The following is an 18,504-nucleotide window of genomic DNA, read 5'->3' on the forward strand; positions in this document are numbered from 1 at the left end:
TCGGTATATGTATGTGTTTATATACATATATATGTGTGTGTGTGTGTGTAGCTACATATATACACATGCATATGTATCTATTTATCTATATTTATTGGCTGTTTGAAGTTAAAAGGGTTTACTTTTTGCTGTGCTTAAGCAATGCCTATGTGCTTACTGCATGTAGCACACCATAGTGCACTGCCAAGTAGCGTTGCTTTTCATTGGTGGTTGTAGACACACACCTTTGGCTTGTTAAACTTTCCCTTACCCCTCCACTTGTGGGCCTACACTTTATTTTTTGAGGACCTGCTCTAATGTCTGGCAGAACACAAACACTACACATGCACAGGTACCAACACACCTGTCACCAACAACAGGCATTTGTAAGTGTAAGCTCTTTTCCTGAGCATGTATGGACAAATTGCCACAGTTTCTCCACTCACCTTGGTTGACATGAGCTTCCTGAGTTACTTTTGCAACTGTCTCATGTTACAATTTGAAAAGCGTATATTAGACTGTACAGATGGTATGTATGTATGACAGAGGATAGTAGTTTAGCTTATGAATTGAAAAAAATGTTTTCTTTATGGAAGACCTAGTTACATATAAAGAAAGAGACATTGACAGATATCCCTTTAAGTCTCTTGATAGTAAATAACTAATGTATTCTCAATTATGGAGATGTGCAATATGTGGTGTAGAGTACATTTGGTCAAATTAACAGATGGTTATGAAAGATTATATGATCAAAGCATCAGAAGGAGTTACTAGGGTAGTTGCCCTTGGGACCATACAATCCTGGCCTTGTTCTGCACTTTATTCCATGGTCCTCACATATCAGGAGTTACCTGCCTTAACAGTGAAAGCACAACACGCTACCTGTCTGTCAGAGTGGTAAAGAAAGCCAAGAGTCCATTAGGAGTGACTAACATTCACTCTTAGCATGTGCACACATATCAGTGTGGCGTGCCTCACCACAAGTGCCAACCACTGAGCAATATTAGTTAACCTGTGACTTAGCTTCTCGTTTTTTGTCTTTGCAACCAATGTTGGCTAATAAAACATGTAAGTAATTGGTCTTTGCAATGGTGATAGAGTAATTTGGATAAGTTTAATAGTACATCTTGGAGGTTTACTGTTTTCATAACTAACTTAAGTGTACTTTGTTATCTGCAGCCAGAAAGAGTCAGTTGCATGCAGTGGGGACCAGCGTGCATCAAAAGACAAGATGATCTACAGAAATGATCCGGTGTCAATCAGGAGAAGACATAGTTATTTTTCCCTGTGGTGTAATTAAATGCACTGTAATGCAAAGAGTGTTAGATGCGTGTCACTATGTCATTCCATTGCCCACTTGAGCTTAAAGTATGTGTAAGGTCAGTTTTTAGAAGTAGCAAGACTTACTGAAATAACATATTACCAACCATAGGTGGAATTTATGACAATCATCACTTATTGTACATGTATGTGTAGCTATATATGCAAAAGAAAATATATATGTATATATATATATATATATATATATATATATATATATATATATATATATATGGTTACACTTTAAAATATCGAGTAATTGAAACATTGAGTCTTGCAATATCGAGACTATAAAATCGTATCCTCATATTAGCGAAAACCAACAACATCGAATTGCATAAAGTCGAAATACCATGTCACAAGATCGAACAGTGACAGCCGTAAATAACTGCACGAAAGCAAAATAATCTCATAACATCAAAATAAACTGGGGTGAGAACACAAACTCCAGGTAACCACGTAGACTCTACAGTAAACACAAGAGTGAAAAGCACCAATAAGCAGTCAGGAAGTGCGTATGAACTGTAATCACACCAAACAACCTTGCATTTGAGTCCATGTCCTTCAGAACTGTTTTCACCAACATCATACTATGTCTACCAACTGAAACACTTTGTCACCGTGTAGAAACACTAAAACATCTGTGGACACTGCACCAACATAAAACAAACACCTTCCACTGTTAATATGACATCACAGCTTAGCAGGGTAGCAATTGCTTTTAAGAAGGTAAGAGTATTGTACAAATCTTTACCTCTTAAAACTGTTTGAAACTTAATCTCCCGTAACAACAGCTTATGTCTCTTGGGAGAAGGAGGACACCCCGCAGACATAAGCAGCTGCAATTCTTCAACTCTGTTTTGTTCTCTACATAAGGTTGGCAGAAGCACGTTTAGATCGGTAGCACGAGCCCCAAGCAAACATTTCAAATCCTGATGCCACCCTTCAATACTGTTCTGAGTATGAGGCAGACACTCTAGGTTTAGCGGAGAGACATTCCAAAACTCTTAGGGAAATAAGGGTGGAAATCTCATAAAAGAAGAGGTTCTAGTTGAAAACTTCCTAGGTTTACCTAGCAAGTACCAATCCGTAAAGTATTTTAGCAGAGGTTGCCCTTCAGGAGAGAATGTCTGCTTTAAGATATTAAATGCAGGAAGGACTTCCTCTTCATTCAAAAATGCAAGAGCTACCAGACACTTAACCTCATTTTGGAACCTTTGACACTTGTTATATAAACTTGCTAAACCTAAATTTTGCAACTTTCACCAGACATTCTGACTAAAGTGGAGCAAACATCCCTTCAGAATAACACCATTTAAGTTCATTCTCAGACTCTTTATTGCAGCTATCTCAAAGTCGCATAGGACATATTTTGCAAGACTTACAAGGTTATTTTCAGCCATGAGAGTTAAGACACAGTGCCACATAACGTTATAGCTCTTCAAAGACTTTTTAGTCATGAGTGAGAATAATAGAGGTAACGTACTAGTATAGGAACCGTACTGTACAAACCCATGCACACTGTATAATTGCCGACAGATTATCCCTTTAAAAAAAATGTACCATCCATAAGCTAGATAGTACAACGGCTTAAATCTTGCATGTTTCTTAATGTTGAAATTACCAACACAGTATGACTGGATTTATCTATGTAATGTTTACTAATGAAAACATCTTCTTTTAAGGAGAAATCTGTTAAATCAATGATTTCTAGCATAGGTTTATTATTTCAGCATACACCAGTCTGTAGTCTATGCACTCTGCCTACTTGTTGAACCAATGCCTTTCTACTAGGTAGATTAGGAACACTACCTAAACTAGTAGTAGCCATGACATCGTCTACAACTAAGCAAGGTGTATCTCTTGATAACAGAGCCTTTTCTTTTAGCTGGGCACACATCAGATAACGCTGTACTTCAGCAGAATCCCCAGTATGAGTATGACTTGTTGTTTTACAGTTTCTCACCACCAGGAAATGATTCGGTGACCGCTCGTCCTTTGCATTTACTAGACAACTTTAGCTTACAGCACCAATAACGCTTTACAGCAGCACTCTGCTCTAGGTTGTTGACAAATCCATCAATCAGAAGTACATCCTTACCTTTTTGGGGATTTTGTGACCGGGTAGATGTTGCCAAGTACTCCAGGAACAAAGTTTGTACTCTCCGCCATGATGTCAAATAGTTGTGATGTGATTCTTAAAGGTATAACATCACTTAAATGATATTTTTGAATATAAACCATTCTGGACGTCCTAGGTCCTTCATGTCAGCTAGTTCAGTGCTCCAGTTTTGACGTTATGCAATTCGATGTTGTCGGTTTTCGCTAATATGAGGATACAATGTTATAGTCTTGATACTGCAATACTCGACGTTTCAATTACTCGATATTTTAAAGTGTAACTATATATATAAATATATATATATATAATATATAAAATATTTTACACACACACACACACACACACACACGTGTTAAGAAACATACATAAGCACACTCATAAATCTCTATATGTCGATATGTATATAAATGCATGAGTTTAAATTTTTATTAAGTTGGTACTGCCACACATTTAGCTACCCACCTTACCCCCCCCCCACACACACACACTGTGAAATCCGCATAAATTATTACTAACTTTATTCCACCCTGACTCTTATAGTGTCATCCTTAATATCCCTGTCCCCACTCAGTGTTTGGTTTTAGGCCATTCAATGTCCCTTTGTGCTCTTCCACCATCCGTCAGTCTTATTTTGCTGTATCTGTTGCTGATGTAATGGCATTCGCAAACGGATTCAGACAGGTATTGTAATTATTTGCACAAATTAAGTGTCATGACATCGTAGTCCATTCAAAACAGTTTTGCTGTCCTGTTCACCATTTTCACATAGATCAGTACTCTCCATGTTTTTTTTTGTATGTACTGCTCTTAGTATGCTTCACTGAAAATAGTATTATCTCATTACATTTGACAGTTTGTTCATCAGCTACAAATTGAATATTAGTATGTGAATCAAACTGAAATTAAAATGTTTAAGAAGAAATACTTTACTATCATGGTTTACTACTGCTGGTTTCACCTTTGTATAGGACCAGCCTTTGGTCAACTGTTGGATTAGGCACATGGTCTCCACAGCACCCTCATCACCAACCAATGGCACCATCCTGGTTTATCTACACCATCCAGATTCATGGAAAAGTGCCCTTGCTAGAGTCCTGGTGCAGGTGGCCACATAGCTGGCCTATGGCTAAGGCCATCTATGCCTTTGTCTAGCAACTAGTTTGGAAAGTATACATATCTTAATGTTGAGACTGAAAAAAGTGAATGCAGCTGTCTAAAAGTCCAACACAGTAAGGTAAAATGAAATGTAAGCAAGAAGACTTAGTCGGACTACCACGAAAAAGACATAAAAATAATTTATTGAATAAAAAACAGATAAGCGCTTTCGCGTACTCGTCTGGTACGCTTCATCAAATCTAATTAATCAAAGTATCTACTTGCATTTAAATAGTACGATGTAATTAGATTTCATCATTCAATTAATCAATTATCTTAATATATATTAGTATAACTCTATACAAAAAGTACATCAATAAAATCAGTCTATATATTGTCATTTCAATAACAAAATCCACAAAATAAATATAAATAAGAGAACTTTGTATAAAATAACAAAAAATATATATTGCTAGGTAGAGTGTGTATGTATGGCATAAAAATATATATAAATATATGTGCCGTCATATAAATATGTTGGTATAAACACTATGAAAATGTAAAAAATGTGTAAAAATAAAATATATATTAAGTGAGTCATGTGAAAAGAAATCGAATGAAATGAAAATAAAATAAAATAAAATATGTCTTTTTCGTGGTAGTCCGACTAAGTCTTCTTGCTTACATATCTTAATGCTGTATAGAAGTCACTGTACATGTGTGTGTGTGTGTGTGTGTGTGTGTGTATATATATATATATATATATATATATATATATATATATATATATATGTATATACACACACACACACACACACACACACACACACACACACACACACACACGTGTGAGTCTGAGTGTGTACTACAGTGCTATTAATAAAAGTCACTCAATAAAAATCAGCAGTACTGTTGATACATTCCAATAAATAACATTTTTAATTTTTGATAGTACTTTTTTAATAGTCAGGAAATCAAGGATGAACAAGGAGACATACGTAACACAGGGCTGAAAAACACTAAAAAAAAACAGTTTGGAAAGCTATTCAGGAAATCATTTAGTTTTCATTGACATACATAAATTAATTCAGTAAACAGACAGGAATTCACATTTCTCAGTCGTCGCATCCTGATGGCCGGAATCTGGTGTATGACCCCTGCGGATCGGGATACTAATCACTGATGCTCCATACACAGCAGCTGGGGATGGGTCTTCTTACTCTACTTCCTAGCCGGCCAAACTTCCATAATGTGAACTGCTGGTATGCAGTGTGAAGGTGGCACTTATTTTCATCTGCTTCCTGTGGTAGACCAAATACAGCACTATGATAGGCATGTGCAACTTGAAGAACACTTCTGGGTAGAACACATTCCTGCATTTCCTGTGGATAAAAAACATTTAATTACTAGATCTTCTGGTGGAACACTAGGGAAACATGGCAGAAATGGTGCAATCACATTGAAGCCATGACATTTTGACACATGGCAGTACAGTAAAGTCATGTCCATAAGATGTGATGTAATTGTCAGTATTACACTGAAATGCCATATACCCTGGCCTTTCAGAAAAATGACCATGCCAACATTCCTTAAGTTCTGATGTGTCTTGTAAAACAGAAGTGATGGACCAATCGTCCCTAAATTTTTGGTTAGCTTACTCCTGTAAAGTCTGATTGAGATGATGTTAAAGCTATGCGGCAGTATGTACTGACACATTCAAGGCAAAGCCAGGGACTTGCATTTACATTTAGCTATTATTTCAATCAGTTTAAGAGCTTACTCATGACTACACACAGGTATACCTAAGCAGAGTGGTGCATGGAGCCTGCATATTCTCATCCAGTTAGTAAACCTGCTGTTCCTGTGATGTTAGATGTAGTGCCACCTGTGTTGATGCAATGGCCCAAATGTCCCTCACAGCAAATGCTTTGACCGGTACCTCATTGAAGATAATTGATGCAAGTATTTACAACAATGGGATGAGATTCAAAAGAATTGCGAAGTACTGGCAACTCTGCCACCAGAAATTACAATGCAAATTGATGAAATATGCAATCTATGTGAATTACTGGATTATGCACCACATTTAATTGTAGATGGGCTGACTGATTTTGTGAAACAAACATGTATCATAGGTAGCCTTATGTGAAAATGATAAGTAACAAGGATGCAAACATGTCCACAGTGCTGACAATGAAAACCGATCCACCTAATTCCCTGCTTTTCATCAAAAACGTATCCTGTTTAGCATTAAATACAAATATGCGGGACTAGAGTTAACAGTGTATGTCAGATCCTTACCTGCATAAGTGATATGCAGTCCTTTGGTTCATAACCACAGCAAACACTCTCCACTGCTGTAGGCATTACTCGACAGTTGGTACAAACACACCATTCAGGCACACTGTGGTGAGACTGTCTTGTAGATTGTTGTCTGCTGGCATTTGAAGTGCCCCGCAGAAGTTCACTGATAATTAAATATCTGTCACACTGTATGATGGTTGGCTGCAATCAAAAGTAGTATGTTGAATTCACTGTACTGTACTGTACTGTACTCTACCTGTAACACAGGAAGTGACAAATTTTTTGAAGGAATTTCTGGTTGGTAATAACTTTTTCCAAAGCCTCATATGCTTTGCCCCCCGGCTCTATTCATGGAGTTGTCTGATCTTTCCCAAGTGTGTCATGATTACAATGAACCAAACAGTCCTGATCAGCATCATGAACATGTCACTCATGTTCATTAATCACATGGTGCAAGACACCACCCCACTACATCTGTAAATAGAGAAGAATTACCTAGGTTATTATGTGGCATCAGAAAATATGCAAACCAACATATACAGGTGGTAAAACACTGGTTTACCATGAACTCTTCCACTGTGCCGGTATGCTGACGGCAGTACCAGAAATGATTTGTGATGACTTTACACCATTTCGACAGCACTCTGCATCCTTTTTTCTGACCTGCCTATGGAAGGTAGTGTATGTAACATGGTTGTACGTGAGTACTTGTATAGCAATTTCAGTGTTATGTATAAGAAATAAAAGATGCACATTACTGTGCTACCATGCTGTTATGCATAGTTACCTTATTAATTCTTCATGAAAGATGTCAAAAGAATAATAGACTGTTGAATAGCGTGTCCCTAAAATGGGTTGGAAAGGAACAAGTATGAGGTTACTGTAACAGTGGTACAGTGTCAGTTAATGTAGCAGGTTTACATAAAAGTTGATACAACAGACCTTCGTGTATGCAAGTTACACGCGTATGCAGTGATTGCATAACATAAACAAATGATCATGTAGAAGAGTAATGATGTACAAGACATGAGAACCTGTTGCTGAAGCTTTTGTCACTGGCATATGGTGTTACATTTGGAAGCATAATTAATGTTATGGGTGGCAGTACCTGTAATGCACAGAATTACATTACTATTGGAAGCAAAGTGGGAAAGAATGCAGCTGTTCATCAAGTGTACCTGCACATAAAACACATTTCATCTATGTGCTCATTCCAGCACAGCTAGGAAATCTGGATAAGAACCAAAACATTTAAGTCAGAACTGATCCCTGTACTACCAAGAGATAACTGAAGCTCGTAAATGATGCATCCCATGGATGGGTACACACAATTATTACATGGTTTAATGCCACTAAATCTCAGTGGAGGTTACTGATAGCAAGTTACCATAGGACTGGTAGGATCAATGTCTATCCAATATGTAGGTATTTCTTGCTTCAGTAATCAAGCAATGTAAATAATCTATTAATCATATCTGAACCAGTGCGTGGAAAATGAGGATACTTACGCATGAGCATTGCAATTTGAGGATGCACATCTGTGACCACCTCATCCAAACTGACATTAGCCTCTCTGAACTTGGTCATGCATTGCTTAAATGCAACTTCCTCCATTTTTTATGAGCATAGCTCTGTTTCACGTTTGTCAACTACAGCTATCAGAAGTACTTCCTTGGTGTTCATATCCATGCATATGTATGTTCAATACTGAGCTGAATGCCCTGGACTGTCCATCCTTGCATCACCTGCATGTAGAATAGAAGATGTGTTAAGACTTGATGAGCTTTGGAGCTAATGTTTCAAAAACAAAGACAAGAATTTATATTGAGGCTGCGTCAATACCCATGAGTGAAACTGCACCATTTTGACATGCTCCGAGCATTCTGCTGACCATCCACTCCCAGTAGTTAGTGATTACCAGGACGATGTATAGGTGCTGGTACCTGAATAAAGCAGAACAGGATATAAAAGATAGACTGAGAAACCTTGTTAACATGGAAATCTTAGCATAACTGTTGCCTGTCATAGTAGTTGCTGCAGCAAGCATTAAATCTCCGGCATGTTAACCACTCTTTATTTGGGGCTGGCTGGACCAATTGTAGACTGTATGACCCCTTGAACAGACCTGAAAGAGAAACATTTGTATTTTTAGATTGTGGCAGCATGTCATACCAAAAATGTGTTACTGGACTTTCACCAGTTAGAACATTTACCCAGAGTAGTGTGATACAAGATCCAGACCACTGAATGGACTGCTGTGGCTTCCTCCCACATATGTGACAAACAGAAAAATTGCATTGCTGTGCAAGTTCTATAAGATTCTACTGGTACACCAATAGTAATGTCCTGTGCAATCGATTTTGCAATGTGATCATCAATATAATTAGAACCTTGTGTGGCTTGGTGACCATCCATGGATGGTTTCCTTCTGTTTCTGGGGTGAAATTCCAAATAGTCATTCTCCAGGCCTTCTTCAGCATCACTGTACTGTATCGGTTGACTGCGATTGAGCCATGATTGAACGACAGGTGAGAGGAACAAGCGATATATGTAAAAAAGGAGATAGACAAAAAGTGATTGGAAAAATTAGGCAGAATACTACATGAAGTCAAGTATATTAGCATGTATGAAGTCAACTATATTATCAGGTAAATGAGACAACTGTTGAAGGCATACCAGTTGGACTCATCAGTGGAGCTTGTTGAGTGGCATCCTCTATGAAAACTAGTACCGGATTGCTGTGATTCTAAATGCAAAGACCTGAGTGTTGAAAAGACAAGATATGGTACATAACTAACGGAAACATAGTCATTAACTTAACAGTTTTAATTGGCATTTGTGAAGTGCTGTAGGACAGTATTGCTACTCACCGGGCAGCTGTCCTATATCTCTGTGAAGAAGCCATAGTTTTGTGTATTGACAGGCTACTTGGCAGAAGACAGACACTGTCTGCAGTCTGCTCCTCGGAAGGTACTTGCAATGGGCTTGCACCATTCTCATGACCTGTAGCATTGCTGAAAGACAAGAATGCACAAGTCACTCACTATGTACTCAGCATTCATTATTAATTCATCTTGATATGCTGATGCAGTATGTCAAATTACATTACCCATTGATGGCACACCCAAAACTGTTTGCTGAAAGTGTAGACAATGACAATGAAATGTTGTAGTCCCTCTGTAAGGGTTGTTCTTTGGAAGGTTTGGGCGTAGAATGCTGCACTGGTGCAAGCAAATCAATTGATTCTGCTTCGTTGACTTGTATGGTTGTATAATACCTGTAACAGGATTAAAGTTATGCAGTAAATCAGTGATTAGGAGTCCACAACATCATCACTTTTAAATGTCTGGCAGACTTTGTTTCAGTAATCATGTAAGCAGTTGCATTATTGGTATGCAGGACAGGCCAGTGCTGAACTAATAGATGAGCATTGCTAACATGCAGGTAGTAGTCAATGCGATGGAGCCACCACACATTATTCCTTACAATCTGTCAATAGTGTCATTCACCATTAACCTATCAGAATTCCTTAAATGATTTTTTAAAAGTCTGTTGTTCAAGAAAATTAACTGGGATAAGCCTTGTAGAATGATGACAGGTTAGGGATTCATTCAAAAATTGCAATATTGACACCATTTAAGGGCTGATAAGTACTCAGTATTCATTAGAAAAGAAAAGCAGAAGCAACACTAACCTTATAATGAGTGTAACAGTACAAGTAGTCAAAAGAACAGAATAAAAGTAAAGTTGTTAAAACTCACATATCAAGCAAAATCGTAGCCATTGCTGAATGGGATGACAAACAAAATGAATCCTTAACAGACATCCAGCAATCAAACTGTTCTCCAATTGCAATGCGACTTTTGGAATGCTTTGCATCACGCTCTTTCTTGATATATTTTCTTGCAGACTCAGTCAAAAATTACAGTTTCCCATGCTTCCTTGTAACTGGTGTAGCTGTGAGTACTGACATGGCAGACTTGGGTGATCCTGTTCCACTAAAGATCCTAATTTATATTTCAAATATCACAGCAAATTGTTACGCTGACACAGTAGGTATAACACTCAATTCAAGCACTATGACCAAATGCTATGTATGAAATGCCGTGAAAGGGCAGTGCTGTGACAGAGTGTTGAAAGAAATGCAGTTCTTATTTGCAAACACGTTATTATTTGTAGTCTGATTGATAGTGCATCCAGCAGTTGGCCATGGCAGCAAATATATCCACACACGACAATGAAAATGTATTGCAATGCACTTAGCAGCAATTAGATGTACTCCGGGATGTATGTAGCTATGATGGGCAGAATCAGCCTCTGGGTGGTAAGTAGTAATGTAGACTAGAGTGGTGTTATAGTGGATATAATGACTTGAACTATGGAATACAGGATCTTTGGGGCAAGGGAAAGATGACTGAATGTTGGCTTTGTTCGCATGGCCTACTCTTCAAGTCTAAACAACCTATGAGTTAATGGTGTACATCTGGTGAAGAAAGCTGTTAGTGTGCTTGAGAAACTGATATGCAGTGATAGCTGGTCAGTCATATTACACAGTCAAAAATCAGTCCTTAACAAAGTAGTGCCTTACTGCAGAGGGTCAGAGTTTCAGTGTATCCTAACCAGAGTTGCAGTGAAGTGCAGGACACATGATAACACAATTACAGTAGAGGCAGGTGAAGAAGTTTCATTTGACCTCACTGATGTCACTGGAGGATGAATCAAATGGCTGTACGGAAAAATACATGAAGGTAGACATTATCATAAAGTAGCACAGTTTATAATGGAACAATGGACAATAGTAATGCAAGGTTGTAATGGTGACTAAATCAGGAATGCATATTTTTTTTTAAAATAAAGTAGCATGTATGCAATTTAAACATTCCGCTCTTGCATACCAAGTAATGTTGTGCTTTCGGTCATAATCACTTGACACAGGTATAACATACTCACAGTAACAATGCAAAGCTGCTGTTTGAGGCTGTACATACACACACACACACACACACACACACACACACACACACACACACACACACACACACACACACACACACACACACACACACACACACACACACAGTGACTCAAAAGGTAAATTCACAGGTTTTCCAAATAATGGGGAGCATACCTTAAAGCTATAGATATTTTTTTTGGAATGCCTCAGATGTTGGCTCGTACTTAGGGTGTGTTTCTCATGGAATTATTCATTATGTGGCAAATGAATGGGTTGATCTGAGGTGTGGCGATGCAACTGAGGTTCAAACATCAAAAGATTCACCATATGAATTATGCAAATGATCATGTTCCACCAAATACTTGAACATAGTTTATAAGACAAATGACGTGCATCTGTAGTGAAAGACTACGGTCAAATAGGTCTTGTAGCCTACATTCCCTTGATCGGGCATTAACCCTGTGTGATGTATGTTACCCTCTGTGGTGTGGTGAATCATACACAGATACACAAACCATCCATTTGTATGCATTATTACAGTTCCCTATGGCTCTCAAAGTGTGCTCCCAGAGATGTGTACTGGCCTACACTCACCTGTAGGACTGACAGGCATATAACAGAAGTGTGCTCTCCTGAGTCCATATAGCTACAGAAATCATGCTGGCTCATCTACCAGGCTCACAAAAGAGCATGTGGGAAAGCAAACACCTTGGCGATTGCAGTCATTGACCTTACATCTTTACAGACAGATCATGAAGCTTTTACGCTAATGGGGAAAGGGCACAGAGAATGTTAGAGTAAAGCATTGTTGTTAAAAAAATAAATAAATAAATTTGCCATCAGCAAAGTAATGAAATAAAGTTAAATACATGTAATATAGGTCTCTGTAGTAGTCGTAATCTTCTTTATAGTAAGACAATAAAAATCATACAGCATAACAGGAAGGCCCTTGTAGGGAAGCTCTAGAGTCCTCACGAAAGAAGGACTGCTCTGTAGGCTCACCTAAAAGTAGGATGCATGACATCTTTTGCATTTACTTTTGTAAATCTTTCTCATTTAAGGCTTCAGTGAGGAAGTCAGAATGTGTCTAAATTTTGAAAAAAAATCAGGACTATCCAACCACATCTTCGGAAGTGAATAAACCATGCGGTCACCTAAAGTGTTTGAATGTTCAGGTGAGGCTTCCCAGATAAGCGAGATAAAAGGTCTGGAGCAGGGTCCAGCACCCATGGAGAATGTAATCAGATGAGACCAGAGGAAGGGAAACCACACCTGTCAAGGGTAAAGGGGAACAATGAGGATGACTCTAGCATTGCTCCATACTGCTTTATTCAGAAACATTAGGATGAGCAGAATAGGTTCATAAGTTCATAGGTGTGTACTAGGCTAATGGCCCTGGAGCCTTTACAAGCCTAGCCCACAGGATTACCTGGCATCATGCCACCCGACCTTAGTTCCCAGCCCTTGGAGCCTTTACAAGCCTAGCCCATAGGATTACCCTGGCATCATGCCACTACGACCTTAGTTCCCAGTGCCTCTGTCGGGTAAAGCCACTGGAGTGATCCCCGGAGTGAATTTTCTATTTCCCATCCACTCATCAAGATTTCTCTTGAAGAGGGCCAGTGAGGTGCTCTGTTTGACATGTAAGGGAAGTCTATTCCATAGCATGGGCAGTCTCTGGGTTATGAACCTGTCCCTCCAGCTTGTTCTGTTGATTGTGATATAGAGATTGAGGTCTCTGAAGGGGAGGGATTGGGATTTCTTTAGATGTAGCATTTCTAACAGAGCTGGATTGGACATGGATTTGTAAGTCAAGCAGAGATCGCCTCTAAGTAGGCAATATGAGACAGCGAATAGTTGGAGTTTTTTTGTCTGTCCATATAGGGCAAGTGTTTAAGGCCTAGGATCCTCTTTGTGAGGTACTTTTGCAGCCGCGCCAGTTGTTGCAGGTGTCTAGTGAGGTACATGCCAAATGGGGCATTGTACTCGATGATTGGCCTAATGAGGGAAGAGTAGAGGGAGACAATGACCTCTTTCGTCCTGGATGCAAAACCCTTAGTAATGAGATGTGCCACATAGAAGGATTTTCTAACCACAGTGGCAATTTGGAGGTCAAAAGAGAGGTTGCTATCAGCCTGTGTTCCTAGATCTCTTATAACTCCTTCTATGTTCAGTGGGCTACCATCAATGTGGTAATTTATGGGAACCAGGTTTTTCCCAAAGGGAATGACAACACATTTTTGGCATTAAGCTTAATGCCATGGTTCTGACACCAGTCACTGGTCTCAGTGAGGCCTTTCTGTAGGATGTCAGCATCACTTGGGGAATTAATAATAGCATGGTGGATAGGAACAAAGGGAAATGGGGGGGGGGCAAGTTTGGATCACAGCATCCCTTGGAGACTCCACCTCTTGGGTGTTTAGGGCAAAATACCTACTGTATTGGGTGCTGGTAGGTTGAAGTGGCATGGTCAGCCATCATAACCAAAAATCTGATCTGCCACTAACAGATTTAGGCACCACTCATGAAGGACGATAGACCTGTTCAACCTGTAGGCCATGACCCTATATTTCCCCAGTATGTGCATTGATATAACAACAGTAGCAAGAAAACATGTCCTGCTGTCAAACCCTCACAGTCTGTCAAGATTTTACCTTGTTTGTTGATGTACAAGACCACTGTGATACAGTCCATGTGGATGGAGATCACACCCTAGGAAAGTAGTCCCAGAAGGCTTGCAATCATAGGAGGACCTCCCTCAACTCCAGGATACTGAAGTGAAGACTGGCCTCTGAATTGCACTAAGTGACTCAGACACGCTTTCCTCAACCCCCCCCCCCCCAGTTGAGAAGCATCCATGGTCACAGTGGACTCGTGAAAAGGGAGAACAAAAGGTAAATACCAAGATATGTGTAGCCACCACTGAGAACAAGCTTTTTCTAATTTTCAAGAGGGATAATGAAAAATCAGATGTAGACTTCTCAACAACCACTGATCTGAGATATTCATTTGCAGCACCCTCATATAAAACATGGCCAGGGGTACTAAGGCAATGGTGACTGCCATTTAGCTGAGAAGATTTATAATCTACCTAACTGGAAGCTTTGGATAATGCAGTACCACTACAACCTGCTGCAGAAGTGCTAGAGTCATGGATTGCAGTTCACTGTATAATTATAACTTGGTATCCAGATGGGCTACAATTAATTCTATGGTTTGAACCAGCCAAAACTTGGAATTGATCAATTTGACAGTTAATCCTGGCTATGAGCCAAGGTAGAGGAAGGAGTACCTGACATGAATAAAGGGTAGATACATCTTAGGGAACATTAATAAAAGATGTTTTAAAAGTTTTCCATGAAGCCACAGACTCACATCCAGGCATGCCATGCAACAACTCTACCACTGCCTGTTTCTCTTGATGTGCCATTAGTCACATATGTGACAAGGAGCACTGGCAAATTTGACAAGGACTGACAGGTGGCCAACTGTGTGTTGGCAGCTTTCCTCTGCTCCACAGATAAGAATCCAGATATGCAACAAGGGGTATCGGCAAATTTGTCAAGGACTGACAGGTGGCCAGCCATGTGTTGGCAGCTTTCCTCTGCTCCACAGATAAGAATCTAGAGAAGGATCTGCATGCCTCCTCAATCAAATCCTTTTGAGCATGTTATGTGAGCCAGATAAATCAGTCCACGGAGAACAGATATGACTGAAGCATACAGCTGCTTTCCAAACCTATCCAATGTCCCAGGCTCCCAATTATGGGGGTGGATAGTGGAACTTGTTGTCAGCAAGGTTCCCCTTGGTGGCTGCCACAAGCATGAAGTTCACTGCAATACCCTAGCTCCAAAAGGGGCAATCTTTATGGGCACTACTGTCTTGTCCTAATTATGAGGGATTGGTTGAATTAAATTTGGTTTGTTTGATGCCTACTTCAAAGTAGCGACCAATATGTCCAGTGGAGGGACCACTCACGTACAGGAATAACCTTGCTCCAAAAAGGAGAGTCTTTAGGGGCAATAACATCTTGTTCTGCTTCCAATGAATTGGTTCAATTACATTTGGTTTCTTGTATGCATGCTTCAAAACCAGATCAATCTGTTTGGGGGAAGGAGTACTCAAGGGATAGATGGGCCAGCAATGAGAAAGAGTGAAAGAACACAAATTGCTTTTGGCCAGGGGCTTCAGTGGCACATCCCGCTGTTAACTGGAAATGTACCAAAAATGACTGGATACATCCACGAGGGGCTGGATCTATGGAAGCCTTCACATTCATCAAAATCAGTATACTCTGTCAGAGACTCCTGCAGGGAATCAAAGTGCCTTCTCTTGTGGAAATGCTTACAGTTACCCTATGCAGTGGGATGGTCAGGGACAATTGTGAAGCTGATGGGGAGTCCACTATGCAGATTGCCTGATGATCACTAGACACTGAGGGGCCAGCTGTCCTTATGTGACAGAATGTGGAGGACAGGTAGCCGAACAGCTATGTATGGGCTTTGGCTGGATTTGACAGGGTAGGTAAGTATGCTGTCTACACCAAGAGAGCACTCCAACACCTCGAAAGCAGAAACTGTAACCAGGCTCAAGGACATCTCTGTAGATCCAAGGACTCCAACATGGGCTGGGCCTGATGACCAGTCCAATTCTGCTTAGAGGCAGATGTGGTGCAGAGCTATACAGCATCAGTTCACTGATGGAAAGGTTTGGAGTCAAGGACAACCCCAGAGCACTGCCATCAGCAAGCTCTGTTCAGAGGTGCAGAGAGGACTAAGGCTCTCAGAGATTTGTAGCAGAGACACTGAGTGTATGAGCTCTAAGCCTTTGTTTCTGAGACAGAAAAATCTCGGGGAAAATCTTGCGTACAGGAGCCATGATTCCAAGGGTGAAAAGAATCAGTGAAGGAGATGCAATCTAATGAGATGATAGACAAAGGGTGAAGAATCCAACAGGGATCGGAGCTGGGTGACCTCCCCCCCCCCACAGCTGCATCTGGGTCCTGAGAAACTTCACCCATCATTATAGCAATGTCAGCTTCAGACTGACTTCTGGAGGACCGCACAGTTCTGAGGGGTGACGCTGTGGAAGGTGTCTTGATGTCTTATAGAAAAATCTTTCTCGAAGGAAAGATGATCAGAACCTAAGAGGTACTGGTTCCAGTGAGAAATGCCGATGTGGGAGTGGAGGAGTATGAGATCCAATTCTAACAGACTACAGAGCTGGAGAAGGGTGCAGGAGATTATGTAACCTCAGTACACGATCTTAGGGAAACCAAGGATCCAAAGATTAAGAACAACTTACCCTGCAGTGGCAAGGAAAAGCCCCTTAAGAAGACCAGCTTGGTTCTTCTCTCTGTTAAAACCCTCATACCACAAGCAGTGCAAACTGAGGAATACTCATAGAAATGGGAGGTGCCTATACAATACAGGGATTTAACGCAAGTATCCAAACATGGCATTTTGTGATCACATTCCATACACTTCTTAAAACCAGAAGGTGTCTGCACCAGAACAATAAACAGCTCACTAACAGCTATAAAAACAACCACCAGAAAAAGTGGCAACTACAAGAAGCTTTCTACAAGTATGGTTAGAAGGAACCTACTGTGGTGTCAAGCTCAAACAGGAGTGAAAACACTGAAGATCAAATTATATACACACCAAAAAATACAACATTCCCTGACTTGGCTTCTTCACTAGCTTTGTGCACTAGTGAGGGCAACTAAAAGACTAGAGTCTGTGCAGATGATGACCTGTCATTCAATACGTCTGCAGTAGGTGATCACAAGGCATACACAGTTGCTCACCTGACGCACTGTGAAACTGGAATATATGCCACAGAAGTAACTATACACTTTTACACAGCTCTTATGAAGCCAATTACAGTACTGTACTGTTATGCAACATACTAACAAGCACTGGAACAGCCAGGCAGGGAGAGGGAAGGAATGATGGAGTAAAACCTGCTAGAGTCTTTTGGGTTCTGTGAAGCACTGCGCTTACTAGGAGGTATGTGAAGTTGCCTGGTATAGAATTATTAAACAACTGCTTGGGTGTCGTGAGAGGGGTGGGGCTGCTTTTAGAGAATTCACCTTCAGAAGTGAGGGAATGGCCTCCACGATCACGTGTTGTCACAACCACCTCCAGTGGGTTGTTGTTGTGTGGAGGGAGTGAGGCAGGAAATGCAAACCAAAGCACCAAAACAACTGACATAAGTGATGACCTTTTCCTGGCCAGCTCTGACCCAGGTGACACAGAACAAAGTGTTCCCTTGGCTGAAGTGGATGCTGATCTGAAGTCAAAAGGGCATCAACAGATTCCTTGCAAAAGGGATACAATATTTTTAAGATTTGTGTAACAGGAGTGGTATTAATACAATGTCTACAGCACACATCTCTTACCACCTTTTTAAATGAGAAAAAAAAATCAAAGGTTCACTTGTGACCATACAAGACTAAATACAGGAATTAAATTTAAGAGTACAATTCCAGCAATCATCTTTTCTGCAATATATTCAGTTAGTTGAAAGCCAACTGATGGATACATAAAGGTAGCAGCTGTACATTAGTGGAAGGATGATGATGTCTGTGGCACTGTTAGGAGCACTTGTGGAGGCTGGGACAAAGAGTACCACAAGTATATACACGTGTATCAGAATGGACACTAAAATCATGGCCTCACACTGATGCCTCACATTGATAACATGCTGTCATTGCACCTCTCTTCAT

This window comes from Protopterus annectens, chromosome 3.part1, assembly GCF_019279795.1.
Source record: "Protopterus annectens isolate FY-2018-M chromosome 3.part1, PAN1.0, whole genome shotgun sequence".
Taxonomy (NCBI): domain Eukaryota; kingdom Metazoa; phylum Chordata; order Ceratodontiformes; family Protopteridae; genus Protopterus; species Protopterus annectens.